The following is a 23,475-nucleotide window of genomic DNA, read 5'->3' as shown; positions in this document are numbered from 1 at the left end:
TCTTGGTCTGTAGTATCCATTACGAACTTCAAATACAAAATTCGAAACAATTCCGGTAAATAATGTCGCTAAAATCAAGATAATACCGAATATCGGGAGGTATCGTTATATGGGGGCTATACGAAAACCTGGACCTGCATAGACAATTTTCTGTCATAGGCTGTAGTATCCATTACGAACTTCAAATACCAAATTTGGAACAACTTCGGTGAATAATGTCGCTACAATAATCAAAAAACCGGGGAATATCAGGGTTCTGTTGTGTGGTGGCTATATAATATCGTGCACCGATATGGGGCTTCGAACTTGACCTGCCTGCAGACGAAAGGCTTATCTGTGCAAAATTTTAGCATCCTATCTTAATTCGTTTTGACTATGGGATAATTACAAAAGACAGACGGACGAACGAACAGGGTTAATTCGTCTTTGAATTTCACTTTTTTAGGTCTAAAATTATTATATTGTTGGTTACAAACGGAATGACGAACTTAATATACCCTCCATACTATGTACGTTGGAGGATAAAAATATTATTTCTTGTCACCTCTGAATACTTCTTAATATTAAAATGTATAACCTCACAATGCCTCTTCAGATTCCCTTGCGACATAGCCTCGATGGCGCAGTAGGCAGCGCGTAAGTCTCATAATCTTAAGGTCGTGAGTTCGAGCCTCACTCGGGGCAATGTGTTTTTTCCTGCTAAAGCTATACGAAAACATGCCCATTGGTCTAAAGGAAAGTACATAAATTATTATCTGGTAATTTTCAAGCTTTCTATATAAACATTTGACATTAATCTCTATCAATATACCCTGATATACGAACAGCCTGCTCTAAGAAACCTACTTCGGAAAGATGGATACAACGAACAAATTTTCTTCTATGGAAAAAATAACAAACCCCTAGAATCTCTCAATTTTCTGTTAGTTCAAGATGCATCAAGTGTTTTCGCCTGGTTCTAAATGTATTCTTTTTCCGACCTATACAGATTCCACATTTCGTTATTTTTAAAAATTCACTTCTCAGAAATAACAAATTAAAAAACTCCCTTTTTAAACTCTATAGAATTCTGTCATCTTGATATCCTATAACAACTCTAATAGTTCTTGAAAATATTCCTAAAAAATCAAACCTATATATGCTTATAGCTCCCACGAACCTTCTCAGTATATTAAAAATAAGAGATTTTTTTCATTCAAAAAGTTTTCAAAGATTTTTTAAAGTATAACACCGGGAGACAAAATTCAATTTTTTACCCTCAGCCATATGGCTAGAGGGGGTATATATCATTTGATACGGCCAAAACGTGCCACAACGAAATAACGGTTTTAGACCCTAGTTTTGAACTAAATCTGTTTCAGGACATTTGGACACGATCTAGCGATGTCCGTCCGTCTTACTATCTGCGGACGATAACTCTATAAGGGAGTATCCGATTTGGTCCAAACTTGGTACATAGTAATATTATTATCAAACTTAGATCGAGTTCGGAGATAGGCAATATCGGTCCACTCCTTCTGGTACCACCTTCTATCGAAAAGGTCAACATTTTGACAGAAAATTGTTTACCTCACAGAACAAGAAGGGATCATTCGATTTTGTACAAACTTTGAAAATCCTACTATTTGTATCTGTACTCCTTCTAGTATCTCCCTCACAAAGGGTCAACATTTTGGATAATCTCAACGCTAATACTCGTAAATTGTGAAATAAGAGTTCTTAAATTTTCACATATCCCAATACATATTTTTAACAATAATAGGTCTGGTATGTAGATAGGATAGGTCGGGCCACTCCTTCTGGTACCTCCATCACAACGGCTCAAAATGTTGAATACTTATATTCAATCCATATATCTGTTATGTATTGGAAAAAGGTAAACGATTCTTTTCAAACTAGGTATATCTAAATATTTCCCTCAGCCAGAGATCTGATGTGAATATGAATATGTGAATATTTATCGTTCAACACCTTCTCGTACTTCATCATAAAAGTTTAACATTTACTCACAATTGGGGGGTAGCCTGATGTTTTTATAAAAAGAACGTTTGTTTATAAGTGGAGAACGATGGTAATATTTACTAAGGGGATAAAAGCAGGGAATACCTAGGTTTCAGAAAGAAACCCTCAGTTCCCTTGTTTTTATCTGGGATATTTCCCCGGGAGTCATTTTAAAAATTGTTCCTAAGACAAAAAATTTTTTACCCAAGTGACAAGATCGTAAGCTCAATAGAAACCTAGGTATTCCCTGCCTTACACCCTGATAAACATTACCATAAGTGGAGCTCCATTTAAGTGATATAGGACCCCATTCAGCTTCTCTTGAATATACTCTGCTCAGGTCCTTGAGCAGACCTTGAAGTTGTCGTAAAGCCAGTTTTTGTACATCAGTAAAGAATTTTTTTCGGGCGTTTATAAAGATTACTTAAGGTGGTCTAAAAAATCAATTTTAATATAAATAATCTCGGTCAGCCGAAAAAACTGAGATTTTCTAGCAAAATGCTCTAAAAGTATCTAAAAATGTACCTTTTCGGAAGGGCCCGAGACCCCTGTGCTCACCCCCTGCCTACGTCGGTGATGTCGTCTATAGTCACCCCTTTAGTGTGCCTTCTTGTCTATAGAGACCCTCCACCTATTCCACACGCCTAATACAGACACTTTCTTCCCTATCTACTATCTTAGGAAACCACAGCCAAGGAAACAGGCTTGGAATAGATAGAGGGGAAAGAAGATCCTGTTGATCCAGTTATAGACAATTTCTTTTGTGAGTTCGTCCCATGAGGTCTCCTTTTTTAGCTTTACATCGATAAACCCTTATTTTCTTCATCCTCTCTATAGTATATATCCTTCTCTTTAGACTATATAAAGTACTCGCTGATGCTTTTCATTGTCTTACACAATCTCATTTTGATGTGGAATGGAGTTCTCATTATTTTTGATTTTTTTTTCTACTCTCCATAAGTATATTAAGACATTTTGATTTCTCTGTTCTCAAGGCCTCGATGGCGCAGTAGGCAGCGCGTAAGTCTCATAATCTTAAGGTCGTGAGTTCGAGCCTCACTCGGGGCAGGTTATTTTTTGGTGAATTATATTTTCTTTTGAATTTCAAAAGAATAAAAAATGCAATGCATATATTCTGCATGAATAAAATAGCTACGAAGAGATAAGCATTTGAACTTTTGAACCTGCATTTCTTGTTTTAATTATATTTGTCTTCTTTTTGCATTTTTATGGCAGTCGTATTTTTATGTCATTATTGTGGTGATACATGATAATTCATTGTCAATATCAAAATAAAAATCAAGTTATATAACATTTAAATATATTTCTTTGCACCTCAAATTCCAGATTGTTAGGCGCATCAAGAACCAGAATAAAATAATTATAAATAATGGAAATTTTAAATTTTGACTTTACTATAATAATAATTTTATGTAATTTAACAACAATTAAAATGACAATAGCTTTTGATGTTTATAATTCCCATATGCATTGTTTTTGTTTGCCCTAGATTGATTTAAACCTTTTGAAATTGCAGTGATATAGCCTCGATGGCGCAGTAGGCAGCGCGTAAGTCTCATAATCTTAAGGTCGTGAGTTCGAGCCTCACTCGGGGCAGTTTCTTTTGGGTATTTTCTTCTTTAATTTTATTTTTCTTCTCGATTCCAAAATTAAGAAGAATTGATGCATATATTCTCCATAGATTATATACTCCATAGAGATAAGAATTTGGACTTTTGATCCTGCATTTCTTAATTTCTTATTGCATGTTTATGGCATTTGTGTTTTTATAACATAATTGGATTTATAAATGACAATGAATTCTTAATACAAAAATAAAAATTAAGAATTTTCAATGCAAATATTTTTTTGTGGATAAAAAATCTAGAGTTTCTAAGCATTACGCAAAAGCGAACTCAAAAGTACGTAAGAAAAGGACAGTTGCTGTTGAAGTTTATACTTCACATATGCATTTTCCCCATGGTTGCTTCTTTAATATTAGTCCTTTGTCTCCGTCCCAACATAGCCTCGATGGCGCAGTAGGCAGCGCGTAAGTCTCATAATCTTAAGGTCGTGAGTTCGAGCCTCACTCGGGGCAATTAGTTTTTTGTTTCCTTTTTTTATATTTTTTATTCATGCAGGAACATATATAGTATTCAAAAATTACACGGAAATCTACACCTAATTTCATTATTATGGGACACTTGGTACTAGCCATTTTTAATAGGCTATGAAAGCAAGCATTGGAAGTCACATCAGAGATTTTGGAGAAGGTTATAATCTGAGAATTTTTTAATATTTGTCGAAGCAAAGGTCAGATAACATAACTCGTTGATTTTAAAAAACATTTTTTGGGAGACCATTAATCGTAGATTTTTAAAAAATAATTTTTTGGAAGGCTTTTAATAGTAAATTAAAAAAAAAAAATATTTTTTTGGAAGGCTTTTAATCGTAGATTTAAAAAAAATAGTAAGAAGAACTTTAATCGTGGATTTAAAAAACATAATTCTTCAGAAGACCTTTAATCGTGGATTTTTAAAAAATAATTTTTCGGAAGACCATTAATCGAGGATTTTTAAAACATGATTTTTCGGAAGACCATTAATCGAGGATTTTTGAAACATAATTTTTTAGAAGACCTTTAATCGTGGATTTTAAAAACATAATTCTTCAGAAGACCTTTAATCGTGGATTTTAAAAACATAATTCTTCAGAAGACCTTTAATCGTGGATTTTAAAAACATAATTCTTCAGAAGACCTTTAATCGTGGATTTTAAAAACATAATTCTTCAGAAGACCTTTAATCATGTTTTAAAAAAATATATATATTTTTGGGAGACTTTTAATATTGGATTCCTTAAAATTATTTTCTTGAAAGACCTTTAATCGTGGATTTTTAAAAAATATTTTTAAAAAGACGTTTAATCGTGGATTCTTGAAAAAAAAATTTTAAAGACCTTAAATCGTGAATTTTTAAAAATTAACTTTTTGAAAGACCTTAAATCGTGGATTTTTAAAAATTAACTTTTTGAAAAAAATTTAAAAAAATATTTTTTAAAAGACTTTTAATCGTGGACTTTTAAATAATATTTTCTTAAATTTTTTAAAAATAATTTTTAAAAGACCTTTGTGGATTTTTTAAAAAATATTTTTTTTAAATTTTTTAAAAATATTTTTTTAAAAGACCTTTAATTGTGGATTTTTTAAATAAAATTTTTTTTAAATTTTTTAAAAATAATTTTTAAAAGACCTTTAATTGTGGATTTTTTAAATAATATTTTTTTAATTTTTTTTTAAAAATTATTTTTTAAAGGACCCTTGTGGATTTTTTAAAAAATATTTTTTTTTTAAATTTTTAAAAAATAATTTTTTAAAAGACCTTTTATTAAAATCGTTGAATTGGTGAAGACTAAATCCATGACTCATGGATGGATGGATGAGAAAAAAATCGTGGACTTTTAAATCTTTTTCAGAAACTTTATCTTCGATTTTAACATTTTTTCTGGACTCTTACTCGTGGAATTTTAAAATATTTTCCTTTTTCTTAAACATATTCTAAGTTAATATTAGGACACTTCTAAAACGTAACAGAATTATGGGGAACTAACTATTTTCTAGGTCAATGTAATAATTTTGAATTTTATTTGTTTATTTTTTAATTTTTTATTTATTCTTATTCTTAATTTTTTTATTTATTTTTTTTTCTATATTCCCAAAAGTTTCTTAAAACAAGTGTAAATTTCCCGAATTTTACGCACTTTCCTAAATTACATCCCCACAACTAGGCATTATTACGGAATTTCATCATGCAAGCCCCTCATAGTATGCATGCATTTATACAATTAAGCAACAATATCTCTAGTCAAGACACAAACAAAATGTTACATTGTTTACAAATATTCCAATGAATTGCTTAACTCATCAATTGCTTCTCTCCGCCTTCTCTTTATCATCTCTCTTCCTGCCCTCTATCACAAACTCAATAAAGACAACTTCAACTGCAGCACAACACACACACACACGTTACCACCCTCCCTATTGATATTGTTTCAACTCATTTGCCAAGCTAATTGCCATTCATTAGGGTTACAATAGCTCAGCCACAAACCTACAAACACATGTGAACACACTCGCATGCACACACACACACACACATATGATTAACAAGCACAGTTAACATATCAATCATTATGTCTCTCTTGGCTCTGGGCTCTTTGTGGCAGCGATGGCAGTGAGTTAACGACAACAGACAATGAGTCTTTTGTGTGAGTTTGGTTTGTTTGTTTTTCCAGGGAAAATTTTGTAATCATTTCTATAGTCTTTTGTGGTAATGGGTTATAGGTTGACTCTGCTGTACATGCATCCGACCGCCCTAACATATGCTATACATTCTCTTGTCTCCTTGACACACCACTCACTTTGTTGTTCTCATTATAACAATTAATAAATATTATTGTTTTGCGACAGTATTCATTTCCCACTCCATAACTGATTTTGAGTGTTTTTGTCCTCTCCCTCCCTCACTCTCTCATACTATATTGTGTGCTTTGCCCCCTAGAGGTCTCTTATCGTACTTCAACGACATGTGAAATATTTCTATTGCTTTGTTATTGATAGCCTTGTTGACTTAGTTTGTAAAGGGAAAATAAGAGGGATAGCGGAGGTTTAAAGGGGGTAAAGAAGATGAGAATGAAACAACACATTATGAGTGTTGATGGCCTTTAAATTATATGATATGTAAATGTTTGTGATTTGATCTATTGATTACAATTAATTAATCATCTACAAGTAGGTACATATCTGCCAACACATATACACAGGCAGCAAGGACATATGTGGGCCTGCGGGGATAACTTTGACAAATTTCTACATTGATAAATGTACAGCGAGAGAGGCTTCGGGACAGACTTATCTTTACATAGGGGAATAATACTATAAATAAATTGGCCTCAGAAGTAATTTCTGTAGAAATTTTGCCATCAGAGGTCACTACGGCATAGTAAATGGTTCCAGAAGCTACTACGCTGGAGCAGCTGGGCTTAGAACCTTCTGCCGTAGAATAGTTTTGTCTCTGGATATCTGGGGGATAATACAATCAATAAAAATACATCAGAGGCCACTTCTTTAGAAATGCTGCCATCAGAGGCCACTACTTCATAGTAACTGAACCCAGAATCTACAGCATGGCAGTAAAGATAGCATCATCGGCCTATACTGTAGAGTAGCTTCTCTCAGAGCCCTCTATTGTGAAGTAGCAGGCCAAAGAGCCGTCTATTGTGGAATATCTGGCCTCAGAGCCCTCTATTTAAGATTAGCTGACCTCGGAGCTCTGTAATGTGAAGCAGGAGCCTTAGAACCTTCTACCGAATAATATATCTGGCGAATAACACAAATAGATTGGCCTCAGAGCCCACTTCTATAAAAATGCTGCCATAAGAGGCCACTACTTCATAGTAATCGGTCCCAGAATCAACAGCATGGAGTTGGTGGCATCAGACACTCTTCTGCAGAATAGCTGCTATCAGAGCACTCTTTTTTCGACACTTTGGTATTTTTTAGTGCCAATCTTGCTTTCCAAAATACTCCAGACGCAATAGTCTAACGGATTGGTATCCGGCGATTTTAGTGAAAACTACTTTTGAGTTGTTCTTGTCAGAGGTCTCTACTGTAAAGCAGCAGACCCTAGAAGTCACTACTGTAGAGTAACTGGCATCGAAGGCCTCCCCTATTAAGTAGCTGGTCCGAGAGGCCACTATTGTGGGGAAGCCGGCTCAAAGACCTCTACTGTGGATCAGATAGCTTCAGAGTGCTCCATTGAACAGAAGCTGGGCTCGTAGGTCCCTGTTGTAGACTATCTGGCCTCAGAAACCTTCAATAGCTTGTCCAAGAGGTCACTTTTAACCATCAGCTTACGTCAGATGTCCCTACTGTCGATGGTCCCAGAGACCTCTACTTTACAGTGACTGGCCACTACCTTAGACTAGATGGTCTCAGAAGAATCTACTGTGGAGTAGCTGGTCGGAAGGCAACTACTGTAGAGTAGATGTCCTCAAAGGCCTCTTTGGTAGAGTAAGTGGCCTCAGAAGACGCTATTTCAGAGTAGCTGCCCACGAAAGGTAACTGCTCTTGATCAGAGACTGCTCTGACCTAAGAGACCTCTACGGTGAAGTAATTGACATTGGAGGCCGTTAGTGTGAATTTGCCAGCCTCAGATGTCACTACCGTAGAGTTGTTGCCTCGGAGGTCGGTAATCTAGGGTTGCTGACCTCAGAGGTTGCTTATGTAGATTAGTTCGCCTCAGAGGTTTATACTATAGCTGGCCTCAAATATATTGCAGAGTAGGTGTCTTCAGAGGCCTTTTCCGTAGAGTTGTTGGCCAAAGAAGCCTACTACAAGGGACCCTATTATAAAGTAGATGGTCTCAGAGACCTCTAGAATCGAGCGCCTGACGCCAGAGGTTTCTACAGAAGAGTAGCTGTAGCTGCCAATAATCGGGAAGAACTGGCCTGTTCAAATCGATTCTTTATAACTTCTTCTTATTTACTCTCTTTTATTCTTTAAGTATCAAAATAAAAATTGTGAAATGCTCCTGAAAGTATGCAATAAAACTTGTGTACAAAAAACCAAACAACTAAAAGTATGCAATAAAATGGACTTGTTTTATGCCTTTCGTCCACTATTGGCGTACACTTGTTGGCAAAAACAAAAGTTTATGACTTTTTATTTATATTTACATAATACAACAACAATAGCAGTAGCAGCAACAACAACAATTACAACAACTACAGTAACAGCTGTACAAAGTAACCCAAGTGTAAATTTATAAGTAGGAAACACACAAAAGTAATATCCCAACATTAAGAAGAAAATAAATATTAAAACATAAATCATTCGAAGCAAAGAAAGGAGAAACAAAGCAAAGCAAAAAGGGAGGAGGAGGAGGTAACAGGACAATGCATTTTAATATTGTTCCTTGAGGAACAATAAACACCACAATTTCAGTTGCAAATTACAAGGTAGTTAATCTAAAGGAAGTCAGATTATTTTCGCCTGCCTCTCTCTCTCTCTCCCTCGATATCAGCCTGCTGCCAGCGGAGGAAGACAGCCAGAAGTGCACTGAAAATCTTTACACATTTAAAGGCAGACCAACTGTTTGCCTGTTTTATTGTTTACCAGAATAATTGAGACAGTTTCGTGATAATTTGTGAGGTAGAGGAAAATGGGGATACATTCAGATACCGAGGATGAAAATGTAATTGGCCATTTCCATTTGCAATTGGGATGGTAATTGAGTGGAATGAGGGATGAGAAATGAGGTGTTCATAACACTGCAATGGAAAATAGAGACCCAGAGGTTCTGGGGCTGGCATTTTCGAAGCAGTGGCCTTAAAACTGTGCTACCTTTCACTGATGTCCTCCAGCAGAAGTTATAGTTATTAATAACTCGACAGTAGAGCGGCTACTCTGCAAAAAAAGCATTAAAAGTCAGTTACGACGTTAGAGGCCTCTGAGACCAGCTACTCGACTTCAGAGGTCTTTGAAGCCACGTATCGTAGAATAGTGGGTTTTTAGGTCCAGCTAAAGCCCAGATACCCCTTATGCCAACTACTCAACAATGGAGACCTTCGAATCTAGACGGAGGCTTCTGAGGCCAATTTCTTTACAGTACAGGTCTCTGAGGTAAGCTACACTACAATAGAGGTTTCTGAGGCCAGCTTCTATACAGTAGTGGCATCTGAGGCTATTTATTCTACAGTACAGGGTTGCCCATATTCGACGGACCCATCTGGCAACGCCATAACTTTTGACAGAGATGTCACATCGCTTAATGACATACCGCGTTTGAAGCGTCAGTCCAAGCAGATTTTTACCATGAACCAATACACGCCACGCGAGCGCTCTGAAATAGTTGAAATTTACATTCAACAGAAGAAGTCAATTGTGAAAACTCAACGTGCTTTTAAAACATTAAAAAATGTGAGAAGTGCGCCTTCTAAGAACACCATTAAGCGTTTATACGAAAAATTTTCGACTGGTAAGGCTCTTTCTAATCCGAAGAGGCCATATAAAAGTCGACCAAGGCAATCGGCCGAGAATATCGCTGCCGTACGAGCCAGTGTTGAGAGGTCCCCAAGAACATCCCAAAAACGCCGTTCTCAGCAGTTGGGCATGGCTTGGTCCACTTTACAACGGATTATTCGCATTGATTTGATTGACGCAAAGAATGTTGCTGCGGACAAGCCTCGTCGATTGGAATGGGCCCAAAGAGTCATCGAAATGGCCGAAGATGACGACATGGGTCCGTCGAATATGGGCAACCCTGTAGAGGCGTCTTAGGCCAGCTCCACTACATCAGAGTTCTCTAAGGCCAGCAAATATGCAGTAGAGGGCTCTGTAACCAACTACTCTACAGTATAGGCCTCTGGGGCCAGCTACACTACAGTAGAGACCTCTCAGTCCAGCCACTCCACAGTAAAGACCTCTGAAGACAGCTTCTCTACAGTGGAGGCCTGTGAGGTAAAGACCTCTGAAGCCAGTAGAGGGCAGCGACTCCACAGTAGACGCCACTGAGCCCAGCGACTCTACAGTAGAGGCTTCTGAGGCCAGCGACTCTGCAGCAGAGGCCTCTGAAGCCAGCTAGTTTACAGCAGAGCTCTCCGAGGCCAACTACTCTACAGTATAGGCCTTTGGGGCCAGCTACACTACAATAGAGGCCTGTGAGGCCAATTTTTCTACAGTTGTAGCCTGTGAGGCCCGTTGGTCTACAGTAGATGCCACTGAGTCCACCTACTCTACAATAGAGGTCTCTGAGACAAGATACTCTACAATAGAGGCCTCTTCGGTGCTGAGTCCTGAGTAGAGGCCTCTTCGGTGAGCTCCACTACAGTAGGGGCCTTGAGGTCAGCTACTCTACAGTGCAGACCTCTGAGGTGAGACCAAATAATCTGAAGTAGGTGCCTCAGAGTACGGCTTCTCTACAATAGTGACCCCTAAACCCAGCCACTCTATAGTAGAGGCTTCTGTAGCCAGCTACTCTACAGTATCAGAGATTCCAATCACATTTTGTTGACTCTCCTTGCAGGCATTAAATCCATGTCATCTGTAAATGAAACTATCACGTTCCTTTGCCCATCCATATCTCGGTGTATCAATTGGCATATGACACCCCATTAACAGCACTTGTCATTTTGTTTGTCTGTTGGTTCCGTACGTTTGTATGTGTTACTTTATTTTTCATTAATTTTTAAATTAAATTATTTTTTTTGTATGCTCCCTCTCCTCTCACCTTCCCAAGCGCTTGACTTGCTGCATTATAATGGAAAACTGATGCTGAGTGCTTGTTTGCTATTAATGTCAGTAGATTTTTTTTTTTTTTTTTTTTGAGTCAGTCATGTGGAAAACCATTTTCATATGTGTGAGTGTGACGACATTCTACTCGGGAGGTGGGGTGCGGAGAGGAAGGCAAAAGAGGGGAGCAAGGTTCATGCAATGTATGTAATGTGGAAGTGACCTTTTTTCCGTTTTCCTGTTGTCTCATCAAATGAAAAATAAATATATGGTAAAAGATAAATAAAGGGTAATATCATTTGGAATGATATTTTTTATAAGAAAAAAATTGTTAAATGTTCTTTGTAACAAATTTTATGGAAACCTTCTTAAGCCATTATGCCAACATCGAACCTTTTTAACCCTACGATTGAAATGACCATGTCAAACTGAGATAATGATCACCCCTTTCCTCGGGTCACCCTTTGCTATGACATTGTTCATTTCAATGTTGTTGCTGGCATTTTTTTAAACTTAAAAAACTAAATAAAATGTGTTTGATATACAATTTCTTTTGTTGTTGTGGTTGTTTCCTCAAACAAACAACAATCTAACAAAAGGTTGAATGGTTTGTTGTGCCATTTTTCTCCCCTCTCTCTCTCCGTCCCTCCGTGACCGTCCTCCCTGTTGCCACTATTTTTGCAACAATGAAAGAACGGATGACATAAAAAACATTATACTAAAAATCATTGTTTAAATATGAAATAAAAAAATAGAAAACACAAAAAAAACGAGAAATCTTAACATTTGATGTCAAACATATGACCCACCGAACAAAAGATTTCACCATTTGAGATATGGGTTTTACTAAGTTTCGTTTTTTTTCTGTTGTGTCACAAAAGTATAGAAAACGAATTTAATAGAAAGAAAAACGTTCTAAAATTAAATCATGATGATATGTGATTGTCCTCCCAAAAATGTCATATTTTTAGTGTCGAAAGTGACAGATATCTCCTGTTATGGTCACTTGACATTAAATCGTTTTCATATTTAGATTTCGCAGGAAATGTCCTTTTTGGGTTTTTTTTTTTTGTCAAAGAAGATTTAAAAATTTATAATGTGGATAAGAAGATTTGTATATAAAAATCCTAAAGAAATTTGGATTGAAAAGCCCTTCCAAAAATATGCATTAATAATAACGCATGCAATGCAATTTTTACAATTTTAATTTCAATAAAAATATGAATAAATAACCCCAGTAGATACCTCAGAGGCCACCTAATATGAGGCAAACTGCTCTAAAGTAGTGTCCTCTGATTTCAGCTATTCTCTAGTGAGGGTCTCTGAGGCAAACTACTCTACAGTAAAGGTCTATGAGACCAGCATATCTACAAGAAGCCTGTTACTTTACCGTAGCCACCCCTAATGTCAGCCTCTGAATTCAGTTGCTCCACAATAGAAGGGATCCACGTTTGGTGTTCTATGGGTCTTTCAAAAATATTCATTAAAAAATCCACGTTTGGTGTTCTATGAGTTCTTGGAAAATATTCTGTAAAAAAAACCCTCGTTTGGTGGTCTATGGGTCCTTAAAAATATTCCTAGAAAAATATTAATTAAAAATTCCACATTTGGTGTTATATGGGTCCTTGGAAAATATTCTTAAAAAAAACCACAATTGGTGATCTGTTGGTCCTTGGAAAATATTCTTGCAAAAAAACTCACCTCTGATGATCTCTTGGTCCTTGGAAAATATTCTTTCAAAAAAATTCACGTTTGTTGAAATTTTGGTCCTTGAAAAATATTCTTTAAAAAAATCCAAGTTTGGTGGACTTTCAGTCCTTGAAAAATTGGTGTTCTATGGATCCTTGAAAATATTCATTTAAAAAAGTCTACGTTTGGTGGTCTATAGGTCCTTGAAAAATATTCATTAAAAAAGGTGCACGTTTGGTGGTCAATAGGTCCTTGAAAAATATTCTTTAAAAAATCAACTTTTAGTGGTCTATGGGTCCTTGAAAAATATTATTTAAAAAGTCCAGGTTTGTTGGGTCTTTGAAAAATATTATTTAAAAAATCCAGGTTTGTTGGGTCTTTGAAAAATATTATTTAAAAAATCCAGGTTTGTTGGATCCCTGAAAATTATTATTTGAAAAATCCAGGTTCGTTGGTTTATGGTTTCTTGAAAAATGTTTTTAAAAAATCCAGGTTCGTTGGTCCTTGAAAATTATTATTTAAAAAATCCAGGTTCGTTGGTCCTTGAAAATTATTATTTAAAAAATCCACGTTTGGTCCTTGAAAAATATTATTTAAAAAATCCACGTTTGGTCCTTGAAAAATATTATTTAAAAAATCCAGGTTCGTTGGTCCTTGAAAATTATTATTTAAAAAATCCAGGTTCGTTGGTCCTTGAAAATTATTATTTAAAAAATCCACGTTTGGTCCTTGAAAAATATTATTTAAAAAATCCACGTTTGGTCCTTGAAAAATATTATTTAAAAAATCCAGGTTCGTTGGTCCTTGAAAATTATTATTTAAAAAATCCAGGTTCGTTGGTCCTTGAAAATTATTATTTAAAAAATCCACGTTTGGTCCTTGAAAAATATTATTTAAAAAATCCACGTTTGGTCCTTGAAAAATATTTAAAAAAAAATCCAGGTTCGTTGGTCCTTGAAAATTATTATATAAAAAATCCACGTTTGGTCCTTGAAAATTATTATATAAAAAATCCACGTTTGGTCCTTGAAAATTATTATTTAAAAAAACCCTGTTTGGTCCTTGAAAATATTCATTAAAAAATCCACGTTTGGTCCTTAAAAAATATACATTAAAAAATCCACGCTTTTCCTTGAAAAATATTCATTAAAAAATCCACGTTTAGTCCTTGAAAATTATTATTTAAAAAATCCACGTTTGGTCCTTGAAAAATATTCATTAAAAATCCACGTTTGGTCCTTGAAAATATTCATTAAAAATCCACGTTTGGTCCTTGAAAAATATTCATTAAAATAATCCACGTTTGGTCCTTGAAAAATATTCATTAAAATAATCCACGTTTTGTCCTTGAAAAATATTCATTAAAAAAATCCACGTTTGGTCCTTGAAAAATATTCATTAAAAAATCCCCGTCTGGATTTCTATGGGTCCTAAAAAAATCTTTAAAAATCCCCATCTGGTGTTCAAAGGGTCCTTGAAAAATAGTTTTTAAAAAGTCCACGTTTGGTGGTCAATGGGTCATTAAAAAGTATTATTTAAAAAATCCACGTTTGTTGGCCTCGAAAAATATACTAGTCTGTTAGGCTGTGGGTTTATGAAAAATTCTTTAAAATTCGTGTTATCCTTGAACAAAATTTCTTTTAAAAATTCAGGTTTTGTGGGCTTTAAAATATTTCGTAAATATTCCTTTTTAGGTCCTTAAATTTACTTTGTTACATTTCAATATTGTAATTAAGGAGCCTGGTTCAATTTGAAGATGTTGTTGTGATATCCTTAATTAAATTTCCTTTTAAGCGACAAGTATCTATCTCGGCTCCCGCAGCCGCCATGTCATAAATGCTCTTGTAATCAACCGCTATTCACTTTCTGAATGGGGTAGCATTTCTTTATTTTTCCTATTTGTGGGTGGCAGGCTGATTTATGTGGCATGGCATGGCATCATGTTAGTTTGCGATAAACCCCCCTCTCTCTCGCGTGTTATCCTGGCAAAATCCACGAACAAAATAACAATAACAACAATAGCTCTTAGAATAATAATTAAGCTTTATGTTGTTGTGGTTTTATCATCAACTTTTAGATACATCAACATCAGCAGCCATGAATGGCTATGCATGGCAGTGCAAGTGTGGTTTTGCTGTTCGGATATAAAATGGGGCCCCTCCGGCTAAAGCAGCCATAAAATGGGGTTTCATGGCAGGCAGCCGCTAACGTGATTTGTTTATGCGATAAACCCTATCAAATATCACAAAATGTTTTAATTACATTAAAATGGAAACGATAAAATGTTGTTTTTTCCACTCTCGCTTTTTGTATTTTGAGATGATGGCGATGATGATAATGATGATCACCATTATTATCAACAGCTTAATTGCGAACCAGAAAATGGACAATATGGACATTGATGGAAATTTGCAGGCATACAATTTTTATTTTTCAGGAATTTTTCGGAGCAGATTTGATGACTAGATTCTAAAGTTAAGAAATTTTAAATTTTGTTTCAAAATTCCTACATTAATTAGAAATTTGAAAGGATTCGAATTAATTTGGCAAATTTCAAATTTTCGTCAAAGAACCTGGTAAAGAAATATCACAGCCATTCTCTGATTACTTCCAGGAATATTAGAAATGAAAAAAAAAATTGGAACTAACTCGATGAACAAAGAACAATTTGAAATTAAGTAAAGCATACTTTTAGGTAAACATCAATGCTGTTGGTTTCTTTGAATTTAAGTGAGCTTGAACTTGTTTTCCCTTTGTTTTGTGATAAACACAAAAATTTCTATTGGAAAAATTTGAAATGAAGGTCACGCTAAATTGATTTCTAAGAAAAAATGATGGTGAAAAAATACTACGGCTCCTTTACTTACACTGGGTGCCTTCAAAACAATTTACGGGTAATAAACAATCGGCACGTTCAGCGCCGAGATGTTTCACTTCGCGTTACTGCCGTTGCCACTCGAGAGATAAACAATAACAAAAAAGCGGACAACAACAACAGCAGAACTGCAAAAACAAAGTTAACCATGTTGTTTAATTTTTTACGTTTTATTATCCTTTGGCACTGCTTAATATAGCCGTCTATGGAAGTCATTTTCAACTTTGTCCTTGCATATGTGGCTTGCCCCTGAAAGTATGCTGCACAGTGAGGTAATTTAAACGAGATGTATAATCAATTTTTTTGGAGGGTCAATAGAAGAAATATGGATTTTCCGAAAAAAAAATAAATAAAAATAATAAATCAAGGACTCTGAAACCACCAAACTTGGATTTTTTAAAAAATATTTTCGGCATTTAAACTTGTGAATATTTTCAACAGACCAAAAGTCCCTCAAAGTGGATTTTTTAACAAATATTTTCAAAAACCAAAAGACCACCGAACGTGGATTTTTTAAAGAATATTTTTCAAGGACCAGAAGTCCACCAAACGTGGATTTTTTAAATAATATTTTTTAAGGACCAAAACACCACCAAACGTGGATTTTTCAAGGACCAAAACTTCACCAAACGTGGATTTTTTAATAAATATTTTTCAAGGACCAAAAGACCACCAAACGTGGATTTTTTAAAAAATATTTTTCAAGGACCAAAAGACCACCAAACTTGGATTTTTAAAAAATATATTTTTTAATACTTTTTTAAGGAAGAAAATATTTTTCAAGGACCAAAAGATCACCAAACGTGGATCTTTTAAAGAATATTTTTTTAATATTTTTTAAGAAAAAAAATATTTTTTAAGGAAGAAAATATTTTTCAAGGACCAAAAGACCACCAAACTTGGATTTTTAAAAAATATTTTTCAAGGACCAAAAGATCACCAAACTTGGATTTTTTAAAGAATATTTTTTTTTAATATTTTTTAAGGAAGAAAATATTTTTCAAGGATCACCTGACGTGGAATTTTTTTGAAAAAATATTTTTCCAGGACCTACCCATCGTGGATTTATTAACAAATATTTTTCCAGGACCTACCAAACGTTGATTTTTTAAAAAATATTTTTCCTGGACCTTTGGTAGGTCCTGGATTTGTTAAAAATTATTTTTCCAAGACCTACCAAACGTGGATTTGTTAAAAAATATTTTTCAATGACTTGCAAAAAAATATTTTTCAAGGACTTACCAAACGGGGATTTGTTAAAAAATATTTTTCAATGACTTGCAAAAAAATATTTTTCAAGGACCTACCAAACGTGAATTTGTTAAAAAAAATATTTTTCAAGGACCTAACAAACGTGGGTTTGTTAAAAAAATATTTTTCAAGGACTTACCAAACGTCTCTTTTTCAAGGACCTACCAAACGTGAATTTGTTATAAAAAACCTAACAAACGTGGGTTTGTTAAAAAAATATTTTTCAAGGACCTACCAAACGTGGATTTGTTAAAAAAATATTTTTCAAGGACCTACCAAACGTGGATTTGTTAAAAAAATATTTTTCAATGACCTACCAAACGTGGATTTGTTAAAAAATATTTTTCAATGACCTACCAAACGTTGATTTGTTAAAAAATATTTTTCAATGACCTACCAAACGTGGATTTGTTGAAAAATATATTTCAATGGCTTGCAAAAAAATACTTTTGAAGGACCTACTAAACGTGGATTTGTTCAAAAATGTTTTTCAGGACTACTAAACGCGGATTTGGTAAAAAAATGTTCAAGAACCCCTGGACACGAATTTGGTAAAAAAAATGTTCAAGGACCCCTGAACACGGATTTAGTAAAAAAAAATTCTAGGACCCACCGAAAGGGGATGTCTAATATCGGGTAGATGGACCCAGAAACCATCTACAGTTGAGTTGCTGGTCCCAGAAGCCAATCTACTGTCGAGTAGATAGACCAAGAGACCGTCAACTGTGGAGTAGATGGGCCCAGAGGCCGTCTTGTGTTAGGTAGGTGGGCTCAGAGGCCTCCTACTCCACAGCTATTTCTAGGATAAACATACTAACGTGGACTTTTTAAAAAATATTTTCTAACGATAAACTCACCAACAAACATGGGTGCAGAATTCACAGCCACCAAATTTGGATATTTAAAGATTTTTTTCCAGAACCTCTTTACCACTGTGCCGAACGTGACCTGGCCTATGCTAGTTTTTCGCCTGTCTACCGTTGTCATTGGTCTTGTTATTGTCAACAAAGTTATTGTGTTTGTTGCTCTTGCTGATACTTTTTTTGTTTATGAGCTACCAAGAATTGTTATCCATCTTCCGTCCGCTTCTGTGTGTCGCTCTCCCTCTCTCTCCCACTCTTTGTGTACACTTTCATGTACATATGTAGGTACATATTTCGTTGGCTGCTGGTTCTGCCCTGAGGATATATCATAGGTGTTTACTTAATTGTGTTTATACTAAACGACACATATATCTACTGTGTGCAGAGGACTAGGGAAGTTCATATTCTCTTTGCGTCGTCTTCTACTTCTTCCATGTTTTTGTTGAATATTCACAAAATTTGAGTTGGGTAAACAGCTGAAAAAAAAAACAAGTCTAAGGCCATTCTGTTTATGTGCCTTTGTAAGGAGTAATGAAAGCAACGACAGCAACAACAACAGCAGTCTGTGATGGCAATGATGAAGGATTGTTAAATTACCATTTATCAAAGGTTATGTGTGTGTGTGTTTGTGGTTGTGAAAAAAAAAAAACAAGAGAGACACACACGTACACAGAGCATATTTCTATTTGATTATTCGACAGTGCATACTTTTAGGCAAGAGTCTAATATTAATGGTTTATATGTATTTTGTTTTGATATTAAATTGTCAAGTTGTATGTCGGAATTACATTTATTATCATTATTCTGAGTAATTGCAAGATTTATATCATTCACATCACAACTTCGATATGGATGCGAGTTAAGAAAATGTGAAACATTACTGAGGTCGAAGGACATTCATATTTTTGTTTTAAATCGTTAAAAATATGCATTGTAAGATACAAATATTATAAGGAACTTGAAGTTAAAGCAATCGATTTAATTTAATATAATTTAATCCGACTATTTGCGGCATTCTTCTGATCATTTGAATTAAAAAAAAAAAAAAACATTATTGATATTTTTTCACTTCCATATATGCGCTGCTTTTTTATAAAGCATAATATTTACATAGACAACAATGCCATACAATAGTGCTGCCTACCTTTTGTGGGTTAACAATAGGCCGAACTATTGCCTACTTTATAGCGTTTCTTTGAATACAAAATAATTATACAACTGCAGTTCATGGAAATCAATCAACCGCAATATTTATTGAGCTCAATAAATTTTATGCAAATATTTGTCGAAGGTAAATATTGGGAGAACATGGTGGAAATATGGGCGCTGTCATCAATGTATACACATATATAACTACGAATTTAACATGCTTTACATAGCAGAGCATTCAAATGGTCGTTTGGCAATATTCAATATTGTCAAGGGCCAGAGAAAATTATCAAACATGGATTTTTTAATGAATATTTTTTTAAGGACCAAACATGGATTTTTTAAAGAACATTATTCAAGGAACAAACGCGGAGTTTTTTAAGGACCAAATATTTTTCAAGGACGAAACTGGGATTCAAGTACCAAACGTGGATTTTTTTAAGGCATATTTTTCAAGGACCAAATGAAAATTTTTTAGAGAATATTTTCAAGGACTAAATGTGGATTTTCAAAGAATATTTTTTAAGGACCAAACTTGGATTTTTTAAGGACCAAATATTTTTCCAGGACCAAACTTGGATTTCTTTTAAGAATATTTTTCAAGGACCAAATGTGAATTTTTTAGAGAATATTTTTCAAGACCCAAACGTGATTTTTTATAGAATATTTTTCAAGGACCAAACGTGTATTTTTCAAGGACCAATAAACGTGGATTTTTTAATAAATATTTTTCAAGGACCAACAAACTTGTATATTTTAGAGAATATTTTTCAAGGACCAAACGTGGATTTTTCAAAGAATATTTTTCAAGGGCCAATAAACTTGGGTTTTTTGAAGAATATTTTTCAAGGATCAATAAACGTGGATTTTTTGAAGAATATTTTTCATGGACCAATAAACGTGGATTTTTTAATGAATATTTTTCAAGGACCAACAAACTTGGATTTTTTAAAGAATATTTTTCAAGGACCAAACGTGGATTTTTTGAAAAATATTTTTCAAGGACAAAATGTGAATTTTTTAGAGAATATTTTTCAAGGACCAATAAACATGGATTTTTTGAAGAATATTTTTCAAGGACCAATAAACATGGATTTTTTAAAGAATATTTTTCATGGACCAATAAACGGATTTTTTGAAGAATATTTTTCATGGACCAATAAACGTGGATTTTTTGAAGAATATTTTTCATGGACCAATAAACGTGGATTTTTGAAGAATATTTTTCAAGGACCAATAAACGTGGATTTTTTGAAGAATATTTTTCATGGACCAATAAACGTGAATTTTTTGAAAAATATTTTTCAAGGACCAATAAACGTGGATTTTTTAAAGAATATTTTTCAAGGACCAATAAACGTGGATTTTTTAAAGAATATTTTTCAAGGACCAATAAACGTGGATTTTTTAAAGAATATTTTTTCCAAGGACCAATAAACGTGGATTTTTTAAAGAATATTTTTTCCAAGGACCAATAAACGTGGATTTTTTAAAGAATATTTTTTCCAAGGACCAATAAACGTGGATTTTTTTAAGAATATTTTTTCCAAGGACCAATAAACGTGGATTTTTTTAAGAATATTTTTTCCAAGGACCAATAAACGTGGATTTTTTAAAGAATATTTTTTCCAAGGACCAATAAACGTGGATTTTTTAAAGAATATTTTTTCCAAGGACCAATAAACGTGGATTTTTTAAAGAATATTTTTTCCAAGGACCAATAAACGTGGATTTTTTAAAGAATATTTTTTCCAAGGACCAATAAACGTGGATTTTTTAAAGAATATTTTTTCCAAGGACCAATAAACGTGGATTTTTTAAAGAATATTTTTTCCAAGGACCAATAAACGTGGATTTTTTAAAGAATATTTTTTCCAAGGACCAATAAACGTGGATTTTTTAAAGAATATTTTTTCCAAGGACCAATAAACGTGGATTTTTTAAAGAATATTTTTTCCAAGGACCAATAAACGTGGATTTTTTAAAGAATATTTTTTCCAAGGACCAATAAACGTGGATTTTTTAAAGAATATTTTTCCAAGGACCAATAAACGTGGATTTTTTAAAGAATATTTTTTCCAAGGACCAATAAACGTGGATTTTTTAAAGAATATTTTTTCCAAGGACCAATAAACGTGGATTTTTTAAAGAATATTTTTTAAAGAACAAACGTGAATTTTTTAAAGAATATTTTTCAAAGAACAAACGTGGATTTTTTAAAGAATATTTTTCAAAGAACAAACGTGGTTTTTTTTAAGAATATTTTTCAAGGACCAACAAACTTGGATTTTTAGAGAATATTTTTCAGGGACCAATAAAAGAGGATTTTTTTTAAAGAACCAAGGACCAATAAACGTGGATTTTTTAAAGAATATTTTTCAAGGACCAATAAAAGAGGATTTTTTTTAAAGAATATTTTTCAAGGACCAAACGTGGATTTTTTAAAGAATATTTTTCAAGGACCAATAAACGTGGATTTTTAAAAGAATATTTTTCAAGGACCAAACGTGGATTTTTTAAAGAATATTTTTCAAGGACCAAACGTGGATTTTTTAAAGAATATTTTTCATGGACCAATAAACGTGGATTTTTTAAAGAATATTTTTCATGGACCAATAAACGTGGATTTTTTAAAGAATATTTTTCATGGACCAATAAACGTGGATTTTTTAAAGAATATTTTTCAAGGACCAAACTTGGATTTTTTAAAGAATGTTTTTCATGGACCAATAAACGTGGATTTTTTAAAGAATATTTTTTCAAGGACCAAAAGTGGATTTTTTAAAGAATATTTTTTCAGGGACCAAAAAACCATCAAACGTGTTTTTTTAAAGAATATTTTTTCAAGGACCAAACGTGGATTTTTTAAAGAATATTTTTTCCAAGGACCAAAACACCATCAAACTTGTTTTTTTAAAGAATATTTTTTCAAGGACCAAACGTGGATTTTTTAAAGAATATTTTTTCTAAGGACCAAAAAACCATTAAACGTGTTTTTTTAAAGAATATTTTTTCAAGGACCAAACGTGGATTTTTTAAAGAATATTTTTTCTAAGGACCAAAAAACCATCAAACGTGGATTTTTTAAAGAATATTTTTTCAAGGACCAAACGACCATCAAACGTAGATTTTTTAAAGAATATTTTTTCAAGGACCAAACGACCATCAAACGTAGATTTTTTAAAGAATATTTTTTCAAGGACCAAACGACCATAAAACCCGGATTTTTTAAAGAATATTTTTTCAAGGACCAAACGACCATAAAACCCGGATTTTTTAAAGAATATTTTTTCAAGGACCAAACGACCATAAAACCCGGATTTTTTAAAGAATATTTTTTCAAGGACCAAACGACCATAAAACCCGGATTTTTTAAAGAATATTTTTTCAAGGACCAAACGACCATCAAACTTGGATTTTTTAAAGAATATTTTTTCAAGGACTAAACGACCATCAAACTTGGATTTTTTAAAGAATATTTTTTCAAGGACCATCAAACGTAGATTTTTTAAAGAATATTTTTTCAAGGACCAAACGACCATCAAACGTAGATTTTTTAAAGAATATTTTTTCAAGGACCAAACGACCATCAAACGTAGATTTTTTAAAGAATATTTTTTCAAGGACCAAACGACCATCAAACGTAGATGTTTTAAAGAATATTTTTTGAAGGACCAACAAACTTGGATTTTTTAGAGAATATTTTTCAAGGACCAAACGTGGATTTTTTAAGAATATTTTTCAAGGACCAAACGACCATCAAACGTAGATTTTTTAAAGAATATTTTTTCAAGGACCAAACGACCATCAAACGCGTAGATTTTTTAAAGAATATTTTTTGAAGGACCAACAAACTTGAATTTTTTAGAGAATATTTTTCAGGGACTAATAAAAGTGGATTTTTTAAAGAATATTTTTCAAGGACCAATAAATAAAATCTACTTTAAAGTAGATGGCCGCCGATGTAATTTACTCTTTATTAGATAGTGGTATATTTAGTAAATGACCTCTATTGTAAATAATAGTACTGATGTCATCTAATATTAGTAGATGACCGCTAATGTCTCTAAAGTCATAGAAAATGATCATCTCATTTCCTGTTCTATCCAAAGAAGACCCTGTCCATATTTTTTAACTCAAATTTCGCGGCGGGGAATGCTTAAGAAACATTATTCACATGTCTTTTTAAATTATAGAAATTTCCATTACCCACTTTTCACACCTCTCATTTCCCTTTGTCTGTACTTAAAAAAATACATCTTTTTATAGACTTTTGACTTTTACCCATTGCATTGCACACGTTCTGCCATTGCTATCTTCTGTCGACTTTTGTTTCAAGCACGTGTTAAATATCACAC

At 33.6% G+C, this 23,475-nt stretch overlaps 1 protein-coding gene and 4 non-coding genes across 6 annotated transcripts in view; 4 read left to right on the top strand and 1 right to left on the bottom strand.

Annotated features, from left to right (window-relative positions):
* LOC101900142 (circadian clock-controlled protein daywake) overlaps positions 1-23,475 on the bottom strand; it is a 396,529-nt gene that overhangs the window by 32,042 nt on the left and 341,012 nt on the right. The gene's annotated exons all lie outside the window — the stretch shown is intronic.
* Positions 612-684, top strand: TRNAM-CAU (transfer RNA methionine (anticodon CAU)). Its single transcript has one exon. It is a non-coding gene; the product is annotated as a tRNA-Met (tRNA).
* TRNAM-CAU (transfer RNA methionine (anticodon CAU)) lies at positions 2,997-3,069 on the top strand. Its single transcript has one exon. It is a non-coding gene; the product is annotated as a tRNA-Met (tRNA).
* Positions 3,546-3,618, top strand: TRNAM-CAU (transfer RNA methionine (anticodon CAU)). The gene has a single exon. It is a non-coding gene; the product is annotated as a tRNA-Met (tRNA).
* TRNAM-CAU (transfer RNA methionine (anticodon CAU)) lies at positions 4,027-4,099 on the top strand. The gene has a single exon. It is a non-coding gene; the product is annotated as a tRNA-Met (tRNA).

Source organism: Musca domestica, unplaced genomic scaffold, assembly GCF_030504385.1.
Source record: "Musca domestica strain aabys unplaced genomic scaffold, Musca_domestica.polishedcontigs.V.1.1 32, whole genome shotgun sequence".
Classification (NCBI taxonomy): domain Eukaryota; kingdom Metazoa; phylum Arthropoda; class Insecta; order Diptera; family Muscidae; genus Musca; species Musca domestica.
The sequence above is the reverse complement of the archived record's forward strand: the minus strand, read 5'-3'. Positions and strand labels throughout refer to the sequence as shown.